Consider the following 19,022-nt stretch of genomic DNA (forward strand, 5'->3'; position numbering starts at 1 on the left):
ACCCCTGTTTTATAGATGATGAAGTTGAACATAATAACTTATTCAGGATAAGTCTCCAAAGTAATTCAGATTTAACCCTTTAATACATACTGTTGTAGATACTTATCTTTCTGTGCATAATGCCAATTTGATTTTATGAATCTTATTTTGCTCTTTGAGCAAACTTTTACTTTAAAAATTCAAACCAGTCATAAAGATGTGATTGGGTAAGATGTTTTTAGAAGAGGAATATCTACCTCCTTTAAAGATGATGAACTAATAAAGGTGTGTATAATAGCACTGTTTATCAACTGTCAGTTTATGCCTTAACCTACAAAAATGAGGTGATTTTTCTCAATTATGGGCAAATGCTTACTCCTAATTACTTTCCTACATTTTGTGTTAAATTCATTATCATTAGATTGAAAACTCTCCTTGAGAGTTAGCACTGGTTAAAAATGCATCTTTCTGTTCCTTGAATATTTTGCACAGGATTGTCGATATAGTAGGTACTTAATAAAGGCTTGAATAAATAGATGAATATAGTTTTAAATTTTACTTATAATTACTTCAAAATGAGTACACATAGATTGAAAACATTTCCCTTTCAATTTATTGAGAACCTGTTAAAACACAATCCACAAATTGTAACACTTAAAACATAACTTGTTTCCTAAGGATTTACTCCGCATTCTATTTCTTCTCAGTTTTTTGGGCAGTGTTTAGGACTTGGTTTCAGAATCAAACTTGTTTTCTTTAAAAATGGGAATTGTATAGTCTGTGGGGTTGCAAAGAATCAGACATGACTGAGCAACTTCCACTTTTCTCCACTTTACCTATCTTGGGTGGCTGTGGGAAAGACTGGCATAATATACGGAAAAGTTCTTTTTAAGCTAGGGTATTCAAGTGATAGTGTCAGAGGACAGAATAGTCCTCAAGAAACTTTTAACTTTAACTAGACATTCTTTTATTTAAATGAGTTACAAAATTATTTAGATATTATTTTGTTAGAAATTTTATTTGAATCGACACAGATAATCATGATGATGTGATCACTCACACTCACCTAGAGCCAGATATCCTGGAATGTGAAGTCAAGTGGGCCTTAGGAAGAATCACTATGAACAAAGCTAGTGGAGGTAATGGAATTCCAGTTGAGCTATTACAAAGCCTAAAAGATGATCTTGTGAAAGTGCTGCACTCAATAGGTCAGCAAATTTGGAAAACTCAGCAGTGGCCACAGCACTGTAAAGGTAAGTTTTCACTGTAATCCCAAAGAAGGGCAATGCCAAAGAATGCTCAAACTACCACACAATTGCATTGATCTCACAAGCTAGTAAAGTAATGCTCAAAATTCTCCAAGCCAGGCTTCAACAATACATGAACCGTGAATTTCCAGATGTTCAAGCTGGTTTTAGAAAAGGCAGAGGAACCAGAGATCAAATTGCCAACATCTGCTGGATCATCAAAAAAGCAAGAGAGCTCCAGAAAAACATCTATTTCTGCTTTATTGACTATGCCAAAACCTTTGACTGTGGATCACAATAAACTGTGGAAAATTCTGAACGAGATGGGCATACCAGACCACCTGACCTGCCTCTTGAGAAACCTGTATGCAGGTCAGGAAGCAACAGTCAGAACTGGACATGGACCAACAGACATGTTCCAAATAGGAAAAGGAGTACGTCAAGGCAGTACACTGTCACCCTGCTTATTTAACTTATATGCAGAGTACATCATGAGAAACAGTGGACTGGAGGAAGCACAAGTTGGAATCAGGATTGCCAGGAGAATTAGCAATAACCTCAGATATGCAGATGACACCACCCTTATATCAGAAAGTGAAGAGGAACTAAAGAGCCTCTTGATGAAAGTGAAAGAGGAGAGTGAAAAAGTTGGCTTAAAGCTCAACATTCAGAAAACTTAAGATCATGGCATCTGGTCCCATCACTTCATGGGAAATAGATGGGGAAACAGTGGAAACAGTGCCTGACTTTATTATTTTGGGGCTCCAAAATCACTGCAGATGGTGATTGCAGCTATAAAATTAAAAGACACTTACTCTTGGAAGGAAAGTTATGGCCAACCTAGACAGCATATTAAAAAGCAGAGACATTACTTTGCCAACAAAGGTCTGTCTAGTCAAGGCTGTTGTTTTTCCAGTAGTCATGTATGGATGTGAGAGTTGGACTGTAAAGAAAGCTGAGCACTGAAGAATTGATGCTTTTGAACTGTAGTGTTGGAGAAGACTCTTGAGAGTTCCTTGGACTGCAAAGAGATCCAACCAGTCCATCCTAAAGATCAGTCCTGGGTGTTCATAGGAAGGACTGATGTTGAAGCTGAAACTCCAGTATTTTGGCCACCTGATGTTAAGAGCTGACTCACTTTAAAAGACCCTGATACTGGGAAAGATTGAGGGCAGCAGGAGAAGGGGATGACAGAGGATGAGATGGTTGGATGGCATCACTGACTCAATGGACATGGGTTTGGGTAGACTCCAGGAGTTGGTGATGGACAGGGAGGCCTGGTGTGCTGTGGTTCATGGGGTCGCAAAGTCAGACACAACTGAGCTTCTGAACTGAACTGATGTTTGAACCACGTACTGTTTTTTTCTTAAGAAATTGATGTATAGTTGGTTTACACTATTATATTCATTTCAGTATACAGTGTAATGATTCAGTATTTTTATGGATTATACTCCATTTGAAATTTGAAGAGAAGCGAAAAGCAAAGGAGAAAAGGAAAGATATTCCCATTTGAATGCAGAGTTCCAAAGAATAGCCAGGAGAGATAAGAAAGCCTTCCTCAGCGATCAATGCAAAGAAATAGAGGTTAACAACAGAATGGGAAAGACTAGAGATCTCTTCAAGAAAATTAGAGATACCAAGGGAACATTTCATGGAAAGATGGGTTCGATAAAGGACAGAAATGGTATGGACCTAACGGAAGCAGAAGATATTAAGAAGAGGTGGCAAGAATACACAGAAGGACTGTACAAAAAGGATCTTCATGACCCAGATAATCACGATGGTGTGATCACTCACCTAGAGCCAGACATCCGGAATATGAAGTCAGGTGGGCCTTAGAAAGCATCACTACGAACAAAGCTAATGGAGGTGATGGAATTCCAGTTGAGCTATTTCAAATCCTAAAAGATGATGCTGTGAAAGTGCTGCACTCAATATGCCAGCAAATTTGGAAAACTCAGCAGTGGCCACAGGACTGGAAAAGGTCACTTTTCATTCCAATCCCTAAGAAAGGCAATCCCAAAGAATGCTCAAACTGCTGCACAATTGCACTCATCTCACACACTAGCAAAGTTATGCTCAAAATTCTCCAAGCCAAGCTTCAACAATACATGAACTGTGAACTTCCAGATGTTCGAGCTGGTTTTAGAAAAGGCAGAGGAACCAGAGATCAAATTGCCAACATCCACTGGATCATTAAAAAAGCAAGAGAGTTCCAGAAAAACATCTATTTCTACTTTATTGACTATGCCAAAGCCTTTGATTTTGTGGATCACAATAAACTGTGGAAAATTCTGAAGGAGATGGGAATACCAGACCACCTGACCTGCCTCTTGAGAAACCTGTATGCAGGTCAGGAAGCAACAGTTAGAACTGGACATGGACCAACAGACATGTTCCAAATAAGAAAAGGAGTACGTCAAGGCAGTATATTGTCACCCTGCTTATTTAACTTATATGCAGAGTACATCATGAGAAACGCTGGGCTGGAAGAAGCACAAGCTGGAATCAAGATTGCTGGGAGAAATATCAATAACCTCAGATATGAAGATGACACCACCCTTATATCAGAAAGTGAAGAGGAACTAAAGAGCCTCTTGATGAAAGTGAAAGAGGAGAGTGAAAAAGTTGGCTTAAAGCTCAACATTCAGAAAACTTAAGATCATGGCATCTGGTCCCATCACTTCATGGGAAATAGATGGGGAAACAGTGGAAGCAGTGTCAGACTTTATTATTTTGGGCTCCAAAATCACTGCAGATGGTGACTCCAGCCATGAAATTAAAAGATGCTTACTCCTTGGAAGGAGAGTTATGACCAACCTAGACAGCATATTAAAAAGCAGAGACATTACTTTATCAACACAGGTTCGTCTAGTCAAGGCTATGGTTTTTCCAGTGGTCATGTATGGATGTGAGCGTTGGACTGTGAAGAAAGCTGAGCACCGAAAAATTGATGCTTTTGAACTGTGGTGTTGGAGAAGACTCTTGCAAGTCCCTTGAACTGCAAGGAGATCCAACCAGTCCATCCTAAAGGAGATCAGTCCTGAGTGTTCATTGGAAGGTCTGATGCTGAAGCTGAAACTCCAGTACTTTGGCCACCTCATGCGAAGCGTTGACTCATTGGAAAAGACTGTGATGCTGGGAGGGATTGGGTGCAGGAGGAGAAGGGGACGACAGAGGATGAGATGGCTGGATGGCATCACCGACTTGATGGAGATGAGTTTGAGTAAACTGCGGGAGTTGGTGATGGACAGGGAGGCCTGTCGTGCTGCGATTCATGGGGTCGCAAAGAGTCGGACATGCCTGAGCGACTGAACTGAATTGAAGCTGAGTGTATCCCAGCAATGGGCTTGAATGCCCGTCATGCTGAGAAAGATACTGCACAAGACTGAATGCTTAGTATTCAGTATCCACATATGATGAGGTTTGCTATTGATCACAGTGGACATAAATGCTTATTTCAATCATCTGCTGTAACTTTGAATTTTTTTACTTACTCCAAACAAGACTGGTTAGACCGTCATTGTTTTTGCCTCCTTGTGTAGCTGATTGAGCTCATACCAGGTATGGGAGAAGCGCTCTTATATTTTCCTGTCCCTTGTGCTTGTGTTGAGAGTATTAGCCTCAGTCAGAGGTGTCTTTGCAGGATTTTCTTTTAAAGCCGCTTGTCTGTTTTGTGAGGATTGGTTTTGGAAAGCTGCTGATACAATCTGTGAAGCTACCTGCCAGGGCACACACTGCCTGAGTTGCATAGCCACAATAGTCACAGGAACAAAAGTAGAGGCTGTGTCCTGGACTGGCACTTGGCTGTGTGAGGACCAGACCATGTGAATAGCCACGGACAATCAGCACAGTCAATTTGGTAAAACTTTTATTTCTTTTTTCAAACAAAATGAGCAGAAATGTTCTAGTAGTTGCTTCTTTCCACACCAGATGGGGCATCTTGCTCCCTCCTGCTCCTGTGTGTTCATCCCACTTCAGAAATACTGCCCTGGCTCCCTGCTTCCTCTTGCTGAGGTCAGTCAGTGTGGCTCCATCCAAGAGTGATTGTAGAGATGGGGTCACCAAGGCAAGTAGGGCAGAAAATAAAGAGTCGGTTGTTCAAAGTCAAGGAATACACACAACACATATCATTAGACTTGCTGATGAATGCACTTTGCAGTGAGTTGGGTGGAGGCAGGGTCAACCAGAACTCCCCAGTCCACCACTGCCCCCACGTCCAGTGATATATAATTGCAAGGCCCTGTGGAAAACTTTAAAAAACCATGCCAGCATGCTTCACAGCACCCCTGGAGAGCTGAAAGGAACCTGCCGATTGAATCAGCCTCAAGGAGGGGACGGGTTATGACGAATGTCCTGGTGGCCCATGGTTCTGCCCCAGGAGGGCACACACAAAGGGTCAGAAGCCTAGTGTGTGCTACACCCGCCCTCTGAAAGGTGAGCATGTGCAAAGGTGAGGAAATTAATCTGCTCAGACACTTGAAGATAAGAAGATCTTACTGCAGAGGGTGACAACAGGAGGTAACAACTGAACATTATGTAATATATTTTGTATAGAGAAGGCTTTTTTTTTTTTTTTTTTTTTAAAGTAAAGGGTACCAGCCCCAAGCAGGGGCTCCATGTAGGGCTTGGGAACGTGCAGAAGGAGCTGAGAGGCCAAGGTACCCGACTGCCTGGATGGTGACATGTACTGTGGGCACGACAGTCTGCAATGTCTGCACGGTGCCCGCCAATGAGAGCCAGACATAGAACAGCACTCCCAATTCCACTGTGCACGGGCAGGTGGAACCACCTGGGGGGGGTGACAGAGACTTGTCTCAACCCCTCCCTGACATGAGAGAAGGCATTTTTAAAAATTGCTTTAATGTTATATTCTAATTCTAATCGTATCCTTTAAAATATCTACTATTGCATGCATTTCAATTCATGTTACAGTAAGCATTTCAGTTACTCAAAGTTTTCCTTAAAATAGACAATGGTTTAATTACCATTTGGAACTGACATCACAACTAACTAGGAGAATCCAAGTCTTACAAAGATGAGCGACAGAGATGATAGAAGAGAGGGAGGAAGGAGAGAAGACAAGACATGGAGGTGAATGCATTGATCAAGGCATTCTGTAAAAAGCAGTTGAAATCTAACAGAACTGATAATAAGTGGCCAAAGAGTTCAAAGTGCAAACTATCAGGAACCTAGGAACTCAGAGAAAATGGAGATAAATTCTGGATGAACCTTAGGTGCTTTCCGGTTGAAAAACCAATGAACAAACCTCTGAATCTCAAACACTGGGTACCACAATTCAATTATGTCTCCAAAAGAAACCAGAAAGTTTCCCAAAGAGTTGTGCTACCTCATTACATCTCCTGTAACAGAAATTGTTTAGACTTAAAACCAACAGTTTCAGTTCAGTAGTCCACATCCCAACACATCTTTAAAGCAGTCATTTTCTCACTGGCAGGTGACCCTCCAGCCATTCTGAGCCACTTCACAGCCTCAACAAACCTTGCCCCACTTGTCTCTCTGGCTGCATTCTGCTTACCCTATCTGGAGCTCTGCTTTCTTCCCCTGCCTGACTCCCCAGGGGTCTGTGCATCTTTACTCCTGTCACTTTTTCCAGGGGTCTTTCTGGTGCCTTTAACATTACCTTGACATGTAGCAGTTCTGACTCTCAAGCATCATACACACCTGCCAACTCAGAACCTCCCCTTGTTCTGTTGTAATTGATAGTGATGGTCAGTCCTTGAGGGCCAAACTTTTCTTTCAACTTTCAATCCCCAGGACTGGCCCATCACCCTTCATACAGGAAGGGCTCAGTCTGTGTTTTTGAGTGACTGATTAATGAATAAATCTAAAATATGTTTCAATAAACATTGAATAAACATATTTCAATAAACATATAAAGCACAATATGTTTCAATAAACAATTTCAATAGTATGACTCTAAGAATAACTTTTTTTCTAAAATTGTTACACTAATCTTTATTTGAGCATAACACAAGGGTTTTCACTACCAACTTGTTCTTGAAGTGTGGAATTTAAGCATTTTTTAAAAATTAATTATTTTAGTTTAGTTTCTTTTTTCTTTTTTGCTGTGGCGGGTCTTCATTGTTGCACGTGGGCTTTCTCTAGTTGTGGTAAGTCGGGGCTACTCTTCGTTGTGGGTCATGGGCTTCTCATTGCAGTAGCTTCTCTTGTTACAGAGCACAGGCTCTAGGCGCTCAGGCTTTATTAGTTGTGGCACACAGGCATAGTTGGCTCTGTGGCATGTGGGATCTTACCAGACCAGGGATCGAACTGGTGTCCCCTGCTTTGCATGGAGGATTCTTAACCACTGGACCAGCAGGGAAGCCCCTGAGCTGCTGCTTTTAAAGCAGGCTGTGTTTTACTGAAGGCTTCTGATTCTTTTATTTTAACCAGAGAGCTAGCCTATAAATAATCTATATAAGATAATCAAAATGCTCCATAATACATACTCCTTTATTCAGTCAATAAGAGCTTAAATCTAGGTACTGAGAACACATCAGTAAACAACAACAAAAAGGAATCCCTACTCTCATGGAATTTACATCCTAGTTGGGGGTGATAAGCAGGTGGGGTGGAAGGGGTGGGATGGGGAGCGAGGTTCAAGAGGGAGGAGACATGTATACCGATAGCTGATTCATGTTGATGTTTGGCACAAACCAACACAATTCTGTAAATCAATTATCCTTCAATGAAAAGTAAATTTTAATAATGTATATTAAAACATTATGTCAGCTGATTATTCAAATAAAGAAAAATAAAGCAAGGTAAAGGGTAAAAAGTGACTGGAGAGAATTTGTCTAATTAGAGTCAAGGAAGGCTTTTCCAATAAGGCGGCACTTGAGCAAAAACATGAAGAAAGTAAGCACTGTTATCAGTTCAGTTCAGTCACTCAGTTGTGTCCAACTCTTTGCGACCCAATGGACTGCAGCACGACAGGCCTCCTTGTCCATCACCAACTCCCGGAGTTTACCCAAACCCATATCCATTGAGTCAGTGATGCCATCCAACCATCTCATCCTCTGTTGTTCCCTTCTCCTGCCTTCAATCTTTCCCAGCATCAGGATCTTTTCATGTGAGTCAGCTCTTCGCATCAGGTGGCCAAAGTACTGGAGTTTCAACTTCAGCTTCAGTCCTTCCAATGAACACCCAGGACTGATCCCCTCTAGGATGGACTGGTTGGATCTCCTTGCTGTCCAATGAACTCTCAAGAGTCTTTTCCAACACCACATTTCAAAAGCATCAATTCTTTAGCACTCAGCTTTATTTATAGTCCAAATCTCACATCCATACATGACTACTGGAAAAACCATAGCCTTGACTAGATGGACCTTTGTTGGCAAAGTAATGTCTCTGCTTTTTAATATGCTGTCTAGGTTGGTCATAAGGTGTGTGGATAACTGCAAAGGGCATCTAAGATAAAGGAACAACAAATACAGTGGCCCTGAGGTGGGAGTGAGCCTGGGGTTTTGAAGAACTACAAGGAAACCTGTGAGGCCAGAGCAATGAGGGACAGAGAGTTGTAAGATGCGAGGTTAGGAAAACAGTGGGGCCCAGATTCTCTGGAGCCTTCTACGCCACAGTAAGACCTTTGCATTTTGTTTTAAATGAGATGGGAGTGCTCTGCGAGTGCTGAGAACTGAAAAGGGACTTGAGTTTGAAATGGTCACTCCGGCTGGTGCATAGGAGACCAGTAAAGGTGGTTTCAATGATCCAATCATCCAAGTGAGAGATGATGATGGCTTGGACCAGTGTAGTAATAGAGGCAATAATGAGAAATATTCAGATTCTGGATCATTTTAAAGGTGACATTAAAAGGAATTTAAGGTGGAATGTGAAAGAAATTGATGAGTTCACGGATGAAGTTTCTAGATTGAGCCACTAGAAGATGGATTTGCCACTTGCTGAAATGGGAAAGATTTGGGATGAAACAGGTTAGGGAGGTGGGCTTCCCAGTTGGCACTAGTGGTAAAGAATTCATCTGCCAGTGCAGGAGATGCAAGAGATGCATGTTCAGTCTCTGGGTCGGGAAGATCCCCTGGAGGAGAGCATGGCAACCCACTCCAGTATTCTTGCCTGGAGAATCCCATGGATAGAGGAGCCTAGCAGGCTACAGTCCATAGGGCTGCAAAGAGTTAGACATGACTGAAGTGACTTAGCACACAAGAATTATTTTACAACTCAAAGGCAGAGGTAAGTAAAACATTTACTGGTGGTGGGAAGCGGGGCATCTGTTAACAAGGAAAATGCTGAGAAGGGAGCCAAGGAGAGGCAACAACCCTCAAATTCAGCACACTAACAAGTTTAACCAGTCTCTGCAGCCCTGGGGACCTTTTCATGATTTGTATACCTTTTAGGCCAGATATGGAGTTACCATGGTTCTTAAAAAGGAACTAGAGGATCAAGCCATTTGAAAATTCTTATTTAAAAGGAAGTCAAGATGTTATCTTTTTACAATTACCTTGTGATCAGGCATCATCCATCCCACCCCACCCCATACACCCATCTATCCTGTTGTGCTTTTCACACCTTTTTTTTTTTTTTGGCTGTGCCTTGTGGCTTGCAGGATCTTAGTGTCCTGACCAGGAATTGAACCTGGGCCTGGGAATTGAAAGCACCAAGTCCTAACCACTGAACGGCCAGGGAATTTGTTTTAATGATGTAGTCCCTTCTCCTCCTCCAGGAGTAACAACTTACCTTTCCCCTCTAAGCCTACCTGAACTTATTCTTAACATGCATCCCAGATACAGTAATGCTGTAGTTTCCTGGGTAGCACATTCTATGCCTAAAAGAAAAAAAGAGCCTACCTTAAATCCTGGGTTCAGCTCATAATTAGAAAATGTTTTCCATTGTCTGTAAACAGTTACTAAGAAGCTTTAAATATGTTTACTGTTAATAACAAAAATCTCAAAATACTTCCTTTGAAAACAAGGCAATTTTTGCTCTCCCTCCTTTCAGTGGTTGTCAGATGGCAGCTGCCCCTCTCCTTCACTGAGTATCCTGGGATCACCTTCCAAATAAATACCTGTACCCAAATCTTCATCCCAGGGTCGGCTTTGGGGAAAGCCCAAACCAAGACAGTGGTCTTCTGAACATCTGGAATGTCTAGCAGCATTGGGCCTGCACTTCACCTGGCAACAAAGGGTGATGTCAGAGGCAGCTGATTCTTTCATGGCCATGTGTCCCCCACTTTGGACAGCCCTCCCTGGAAGTGGCCGAGCAGGCATCTCAGTTTGGAGCTCTGCACATGTGAGGTACAGGCATGTGGAAATCTCCTTTTTGTCTTACATTTTCAAGCAGTTAGAGAAGAGACACAATGAACAGATGTACTTCAAAACTATAGTGTAATTTATGCCATATATGTAATTGAAAAACTAAATATGTAGTTAAGAAATACTTCCTTTAATAAGTATTCTGTCATTTTCATACTCTGTCATTTTTTTCTTTTTTCTATATGTTTTTTTCCTGGTTCTTTATTTTCTCAAGTTGGGGTTTCAAGAGTTTCATTTCAAGAACTAACTTTGCTTAATTTTTGTCTGGGCTTTGGGTTAGCTTGCATGCTTTCAGGAGAATGTTTATTAATAATGCTTCAACTCCAATTAGCAAGCTCTCCTGGAAGAGTGAACACTCCACTGTCATTTCTAAAGTAATTCTACAACCTCACAAAATCTGATTTCCATAAAAGAATGTGAAAATCATCTCAGATAATTTAAGCACCAATTTCATCTGACAAATGTGAGGTTTGATTCTTTCAAATAAAGATGTGGAAAGCAAAATTGCCTTCATGTGAAAAATACACGATTTAAATTTTTTCAAATCAATTACTCATAACACTTTCCCTAGAGATTTGCTTCTAAATAAAAACTGAGAACTATTATTAAAATTTCAAGACCATTAGTCTTTCCTCTGATTTTAAGACACGGTTCATGTTGCCATTCCCCAGATGTTTAATGTGAAGATTTCACAATGACACTGACAGAATAATAGGGAGCAACTGCAGTTACTGCCATATCTGAAGCCTGCTCCATGTAAAGTAATGCCAGATTCTTAAGCAGGGGCTAGAAATAGTAACATGAGTTTTAAAATAGAACCTCAACATGAATTTATTTAAGAAGTGATGGCTCCTTCAGAGGAATAGTTCTCAGTATATTTTGAGCCACTGTGGATAAGAACATACTTAGAACACTCCTTCTGGTTTGAAATTGATTTCTGAGCTTAGGGTGTATTCTTTTGAATATCTCAGTGGTGCCAAATATTTCTTCTTCGAGAACAAGTTAATTTTTTTTAAAACACTGACAAAAGTAATTTGACAAGACTAGTGAACAAGATCGGAGAAGGCAATGGCACTCCACTCCAGGACTTTTGCCTGGAAAATCCCATGGACGGAGGAGCCTGGTAGGCTGCAGTCCATGGGGTCATGAAGAGTCGGACACAACTGAGCAACTTCACTTTCACTTTTCACTTTCATGCATTGGAGAAGGAAATGACAACCCACTCCAGTGTTCTTGCCTGGAGAATCCCAGGGATGGGGGAGCCTGGTAGGCTGCCGTCTATGGGGTCGCACAGAGTCGGACACGACTGAAGAGACTTAGCAGCAGCAGCAGTAGCAGTGAATAACATAAGTAGTCAAACTAGTGACACTCGTTTCTAAAAAACTCTAACAGCAAAATAACCAGACTGGTGTTCTCACCTTGCTCAGAAGTCACCTCTGAGATGGATCCGTAAGTGTTGGGCTCTGAAGCTCCCCAAGGGCAGGGCCTGTGACCATTTTGCCAGTTACTGTACCTGGTGCATTGTGGGTGCTCAATAAATATTGGTTGAATGACTGAATAAAGGCAAAAATTGACAATGGTGCTAATTCTGTGATACTCATTGAATGCATGTATTTGAAATAGTTGTTTAAAAAAGAAAATAGTTTCTGTTATTTGCAAATTTGACAGTACTCTAATGGTTTATAGGAAATGCCCCAAGCTACTCAACTTAATTTTCTTTCGACATAATACCATCTTCTGGATATAGTCCATTTTGCAAAATAAAAAGAGCACTTTTTCAGTGAGTATATTGAGTAGATAGGGCAAACAGAATCACTTCTGTTTTACAGATTAGAGCACTCGATGCTGGACTGTTAAGTAATTTTCCCAACATTAGTGTTAGTCATTAGAATATTTTTGGCCAGTAATAATGCAAATCATCCTAACTTATATGACTAATGTCCATTTCTGACCGAAACCACTGGTAAAGGGGAGGGGATTGAGTAGTGAGTAATGAAAATAATACTATCACATAAATGACCTAGCTACAGAGAAAAGTCCTGTTCATTGTACTGTCTTCTGTGTGAGGGAAGTCATTTTAACTTTTGCAAGTAATCATATGTTCTGTTTGAAATGAATTCTGGAAACAATTTATCACACAGAGCAAGTCTTTTCTAATTCCTCTCACCAAGCAGGGTCCAAGCAGAATCTTTCATATACCTTTAATGTGTCATGATGAACAACAGTGCTACTCATTCAAACACAATACTATTAACAGCCTGTGTAAATCCAGTCTCTGCTCCCACTAAAACAGACAACCTAAACTCACCATCCATCCATAAAGCCAAACAACAAACTTAAAACTTACAGCCTGGAAGGAGAAAAGGGTGAGGAGAAAGGTAGATACGTGAAAACATTTCTCTTAACTAGTTAGTCAGAAAATCTGTGATCACTTATAAATTCTTGGTGGAAGAAAATTCTTAAAGAGATGGAAATACCAGACCACCTTACCTATCCTTGAGAGATCTGTATGCGGGTCAAGATGCAACAGAATCTGACATGGAACGATGGGCTGGTTCAAAATTGGGAAAGGAGTACGTCAAGGCTGTGTATTGTCACCCTACTTATTTAACTTACATGCAAAGTACATCATATGAAATGCCAGGCTGGATGAATTCCAACCTGGAATCAAGATTTCTGGGAGAAGTAGCAACAACCTCAGGTATGCAAATGATACCACTCTAATGTTAGAAAGCGAAAAGGAACTAAAGAGCCTCTTGATGAGGCTGAAAGAGGAGAGTGGAAAGGCTGATTTAAAATTCAACATTCAAAAAATGAAGATCATGGCATCTGGTCTCATCACTTCATGGCATAGATGGGGGAAAAGTGGAAACAGTGACAGATTTTATTTTCTTGTATTCCAAAATCACTGTGGATGGTGACTACAGCCATGATATTAAAAGACGTTTGCTCCTTGGAAGAAAAACTATGACAAACTAGTCATTAAACTAGTATTAAAAAACAGATACATCACTTTGCCAACAAAAGTCAAAACTATGGTTTTTCCAGTAGTCATGTACAGATGTGAGAGTTGGACCGTAAGAAGGCTGAATGCTGAAGAATTGATGCTTTTGAATTGTGGTGCTGGAGAACACTCTTGAGAGTCCTTTGGACTGGAAGGAGATCAAACCAGTCAATCCTAAAGGAAATCAACCCTGAATATTCATTGGAAGGACTGATGCTGAAGCTGAAACTCCAAACTTTGGTCACCTGATAAAAAGAGCCAACTCGTTGGAAAAGACCCTGATGCTAGGGAAGATTGAGAGCAAGAGAAGAAGGGGGTGATGGAGGATGAGATGGTTGGATGACATCATCAACTCAATGGACATGAGTCTGAACAAACTCCAAGAGATAGTGAAGGTCAGGGAAGCCTGACATGCTGCAGTCCATGGGGTTGGAAAGAGTCGGACAAAACTTAGCAACTGAACAACAAATAAATTCTTGGTAGAGAATTAGATATAGATTTTTATCCCCTCCTACTTCAAGTCCCAACCAAAAAAAGGTCCCTTATGATCTGGATCCTGCCGTGCCCGCCTCTCTGATCTAATTTCCTGGAGTCCCACTGTTAGACATTCCACTCCAAAGCCACACTGACTGTCTTGCTGGTCCTTCTCTTCCTCCAACACACCAAACCTTTAACCACCACAGGACCTTTGCACATGCCTTTCCTTATACCTATAGCACTTTCCCCAGATTGTCACTGGACTTGCTCTCTCACCTCATTCAGGCCTCTGTTCAAATGTCACCTCTGAGAAGCCTTTTCTAACTTCTATACCTAAAAAGGCACCACTTCACATTCCCAGTCTCTTTTACTCTGCTTTTCCCACAGAGCATTGATCATTACTAGGCATGATGGAATATATTTATTTGTGTATTTATTGTCTCTTCTCCACTAACATGTAAGCACCCCAAATGCAGAGATGTCATCTACATTGTTCACTGCTGTGTCCTTGGGCCGAGAAGAGTGGCAAGCAAATGTCACTCCAAAATATTTATGAGCATCTGCTATGTGCCAAGCACTGTTCCAGATGCTGAGCATATAGTAGTGAACTAAACATCATCTTTGCCCAAAGGAGCTTATAATCTAGTGACACATAGTGAGTGTTTGATCGGTATTTGTTGAATGAATCCTCAGGATTATAATCAAAATCCACTAAAATAAACATTTAGCTCTATGTTGTTCTTCTTTAGTCGCTAAGTCGTGTTTGACTTTTTTGAGCTCCCACGGACAGTAGCCAGCAAGGCTCCTCTGCCCATGAGATTTTCCAGGCAAGAATACTGGAGTGGGTTGCCATTGCCTTCTCCAGGGGATCTTCCCGATCCAGAGATTGAACCCATGTCACCTGCATTGCAGACGGATTCTTTACCACTGAGCCACCAGGGAAGCCCATTTAGCCCCTCGGTAACCCAAGTTGTATCAGTTTCCTGTGGCTGTGTCACGTATCACTACAAACAGTCTCTCATAGTTTTGGAGGCCAGAAGTGTAAAATCAATGTCACTGGGTCAAAATCAAGGTGTCACAGGGCCTTCTTGCTCTGGTGGTTTTAGGGAAAGATTTGTTCCTTGTCTCTTCCAACTCCTGGTGGCTGCTGACCTTCCTTGCTTGTGGTGACATCACTCCAATCTCTGCCTCCATCTTCACATCACCTTCACTCTGTCTCTGTCAAATATCTGTCTCCCTCTCTTTTACAAAAATGTATGCGATGGCATTTAGGACAACCGATAATCCAGGATCATCTCCCCATCTGAAAAGAAATCTGGAAGAAAAAAAAACACACATCTGCAAAGACCCTTTATCCAGATAAAGCAGCATTTACAGGTTCCGGGTATTTGACCTGATATCTCCAGGGCCATCACCTAGCCTATTACACTGACATTTTTGTATTAATAGCTGAAGGGAAGTTTCCACAAGGAGAATACCAGGAGGTATTTTTTTGCATTTTTCCTTTGCTGTCCTTGGAAAACATATTTATCTCTGCAAAACAAAGAAAGGCAATGACTATTTTCAAATATAACAATAGAATTGCATTTTCCAAAGACTTGTATAATAACATTTCTGACTCATTCATAGAAGTGTTTGTCTTCCATCCAGAAACTCCCACAAAATTAAGTTAATGAGCAGTGGAGATGGCAAAGCAATATTTGAGAACAAGTTGTTTTATATCTTGTACCATGAGATTCCCATCATGATTTGCAGACAGAACATAAAACCCTTACCATTCATCACTTACAGTCGTTACTCCTCATCGTGAAACCAGGTTGTGACTTCAGAGTCCTTGCCAGGGCACAGAACTGTATCAGTTTCACAGTTAGAGCTGGAGTCCTACAGCCTTTGGGGGTATTTGGGGGCCCCCACGATAAGAGAAGAATAGGCATGACTAACAATAATGTAATTTTGATGCTGTTAAGTCTTTCCAAAATTTGATTTGGAGGCCCAGAATTTAAACTTGTCCTGCTTTTTGGCCTCTTAAAAACAAGTGTGGGCCAGGGTGGGGCCATCAGAGGCGTGGAGTAGGTGGAAGCTGCGGTGTGCTGGGCAGAGCTGTGCGGGCCTCAGCAGGGCCTGGGCTCCCTGAGCAATTCCTGCAGGCCTGGGTTGGTCAGGACAGTGGTGGCCGTCCCCGCACCCCTGTCCCCCCACCTTTGTCCCACCGCCCCCCAATATGGCATGGATGACTGGGAGCCCAGCCCCCTCATCAAGCCCTTTGGGGTGTGGAAAAAGTGGAGCGGTATCTTACCTGGAAGTAGAAACTGACCGGGGCTTCCCTGGTGGCTCAGATGGTGAAGAATCTGCCTGCAATGTGGGAGACCTGAGTTCGATCCCTAGGTTGGGAAGATTCCCCTGGAAGAAGGCATGGCAACCCACTCTCTTACCTGGAGAATCCCATGGACAGAGGAGCCTGGTGGGCTACAGTCTATGGGGTCACAAAGAGTAGGACACGAGTGAAGCAACTTAGCAGGCATGCGCGCTCCTCATATAGATGAGGCCATGGTGCTGTTCCTCAACATGGTGGCACCTGGCCAAGGGTTCATCTGCATCATCAAGGACAAGGGCTCCTTCCATCTCAAGGACACAGCCTAGGCTCTGCTGAGGAGGTGCAACAGCCAGGCTGGCCCTGCCCTGGGCTGGAGAGATACCTGGGCCTTCGTGGAATGAAAAGGAGGTCCTATCCTTGGGGAGAAACATTCTGACTCACCTGCCCTCTCCTCCTGCGGGGGTTCAGTTCTGCTGAAGACAGATGTGCCACGAAGCTCAGCTGAAGAGGCAGAGATGAAGACGTGCCACTGGGCAGACACAGAGCTGAACTGTCACAGCCGCGGCTTCTACAGCAAAATCAAGGGTGATGGGAGCGTGTACAGCTGCAAGGACCCCACACCTTCCCAGTTCAGCCCTGACCCACGCCCAGACAACAAGGTCCTCAGTGTGCCTGTGGCAGTCATTGCGGGGAACTGGCCCAGTTACCGGTACAGTACGCTGTGCTCTCTGCCCTCAGCCCAGGGGTTGTCTTTCCAGATGATAACAGTTTTCATTGACGGCTACTATGAGGAACCGACCGCTGTGGTGGCTGCTGTTTGGTCCAAGGGGCATCCAGCACTCTTCCATCGGTGTCAAGAATACCCGTGTGTCTCAGCACAACAAGGCCAGCCTCGCTGCCACTTTCAACCTGTTTCCGGAAGCCAGGTTTGCTGTGGTTCTGGAAGGAGGACCTGGACACGCTGTGGCTATTTTCAGTTTCCTGAGGCAAACCATCCAACTGCTAGAGGAGGACGACAGCTTGTAGTGGATCTCTCCCTGAAATGACCAGGGCTGTGAGCACACAGCTGAGGACCCAGCACTGCTGTACCATCTGGAGACTGTGCCTAGGCTGGGCTGGGTGCTCACAAGTCCTTGTACAAGGAGAAGCTTGAGCCCCAGTGGTCCACACTGGAAAAGCTCTGGGCTTGGGATGGGTGGATGCTGATGCTGGAACAATGCCAAGGTACAGAGTGCAACATCCCTTACGTGTCCTGATCCTACCACTTGGGCATCATTGGCCTCAACATGAATGGTTGCTTCCATGAGGTTTACTTCCAGAATCACAAATTCAACACAGTTGTAGCTCAGGAACATGGACAGTCTGAAGAAGCACACTTATGAAGTGGAAGTTCACAGGCTGCTTAATGAAGCTGAGGTTCTTGACCACAGCAAGAACCCTTGTGAAGACTCTTTCCCTGCCAGGCTCAGAAGCCTTTATCTGAATTGAGAAAGATGATGACTTCATCACCTGGAAACAGCTTGTCAAATGCCTCCCTTGTCTGGGACCTGGATGTGCGTGGCAACCACCGGGGCCTGTGGAGATTGTTTCAGAAAAAAGAACCACTTCTTGGAGGTGGGTGTCCCAGCCTCTCCCTATTCAATGAAGAAGCCACCATCAGTCTTCTTGGAGCCATCCCCAAAGAGGAGGGAGCCCCAGGAGCTGCAGAACAGACATGAGAGCTCCTCCGGGAGCCTGCAGGGCTGGATGCTGTATACCCCCAGGCAGGCTAGCCCTTCACCCAATCCTTTAGGATTTTGTAGACACTGGATTTTGTAGACACTGGCAGGGGCTGGGGGTGGTTTGTTTTTAACATGAGACTTAATTACTCTTAGGGGAGGGTGCCCCTGCTCCAACACCCCTGTTCCTGAGTTGGAGGTCTATTTATTTGCTCCCTTGTCAGGAAAGGGCAGGAGAGTGCCTGGGAATCACTGGGATCCCTGGGTACTTGATCCTGTCTGCCCTTTGTATACTCCCTCCTCCTAGGCCGGGCTCAGAATCTAACCTATTTCCTGAGGGCCTTGGAAAGAGGGTGAAGCCTGAAGGGCCTTGACTTTTTTTTTTTTTTTTTTGACTGGGGTGCTACCCTGAGGGTGGGGCAAGCTCTTACTCAGGAAAGTGCTGTGCCCAAAGCATGGATAGGCAGTTGGGGCCCACCGGCTGAAGCAGACTCACTCAGAGACCCTCAGACATGGAACCAGGCCTCTTCTCAGCCTCTTCCTTGTCCAGATTTCCAAAGCTGTATAAGGTGGTCATTGATTAAAAAAGGAGAAAAGCTCAAAAAAAAAAAGAAAGAAAGAAACAAGTATTCTACAACTTTATTCAAACAAAGTATTTTGACAGTTTCTTTAGTGGGAAAGAGTATTATGGGTTAGATAAATATGGCCAGTTTTAATCAATGTGTAAAATCACACTTATTTTTCATAATAGTATTTGGTCTTGTGAAAATCTCATTCTTAAGTAATATATTCTGTTGATTAAGTTAAGTCTTGGGAAATAAAAATTTAAATGAGTCTCATGAGTCATTTCATTTATGGTGGACTCAGGGTACATTTTTATTTCTTGCCTCAGTATTTTTAAAGTAAAATTATCAAAGTAAGTTATAACTTTCTCTTTAATCAGAAAACCGAGTTTTAAAGAAAGGCATTGATTCTGATTTACTCTGTAAA

The 19,022-nt window shown here is 42.6% G+C and overlaps 1 pseudogene; it reads left to right on the plus strand.

Annotated features, from left to right (window-relative positions):
* The first annotated feature begins 16,520 nt into the window (after positions 1-16,520).
* Positions 16,521-18,032, plus strand: LOC133065304 (protein O-linked-mannose beta-1,2-N-acetylglucosaminyltransferase 1-like; annotated as a pseudogene).
* The last annotated feature ends 990 nt before the right edge of the window (positions 18,033-19,022 follow it).

Source organism: Dama dama, chromosome 11, assembly GCF_033118175.1.
Source record: "Dama dama isolate Ldn47 chromosome 11, ASM3311817v1, whole genome shotgun sequence".
Lineage (NCBI taxonomy): Eukaryota > Metazoa > Chordata > Mammalia > Artiodactyla > Cervidae > Dama > Dama dama.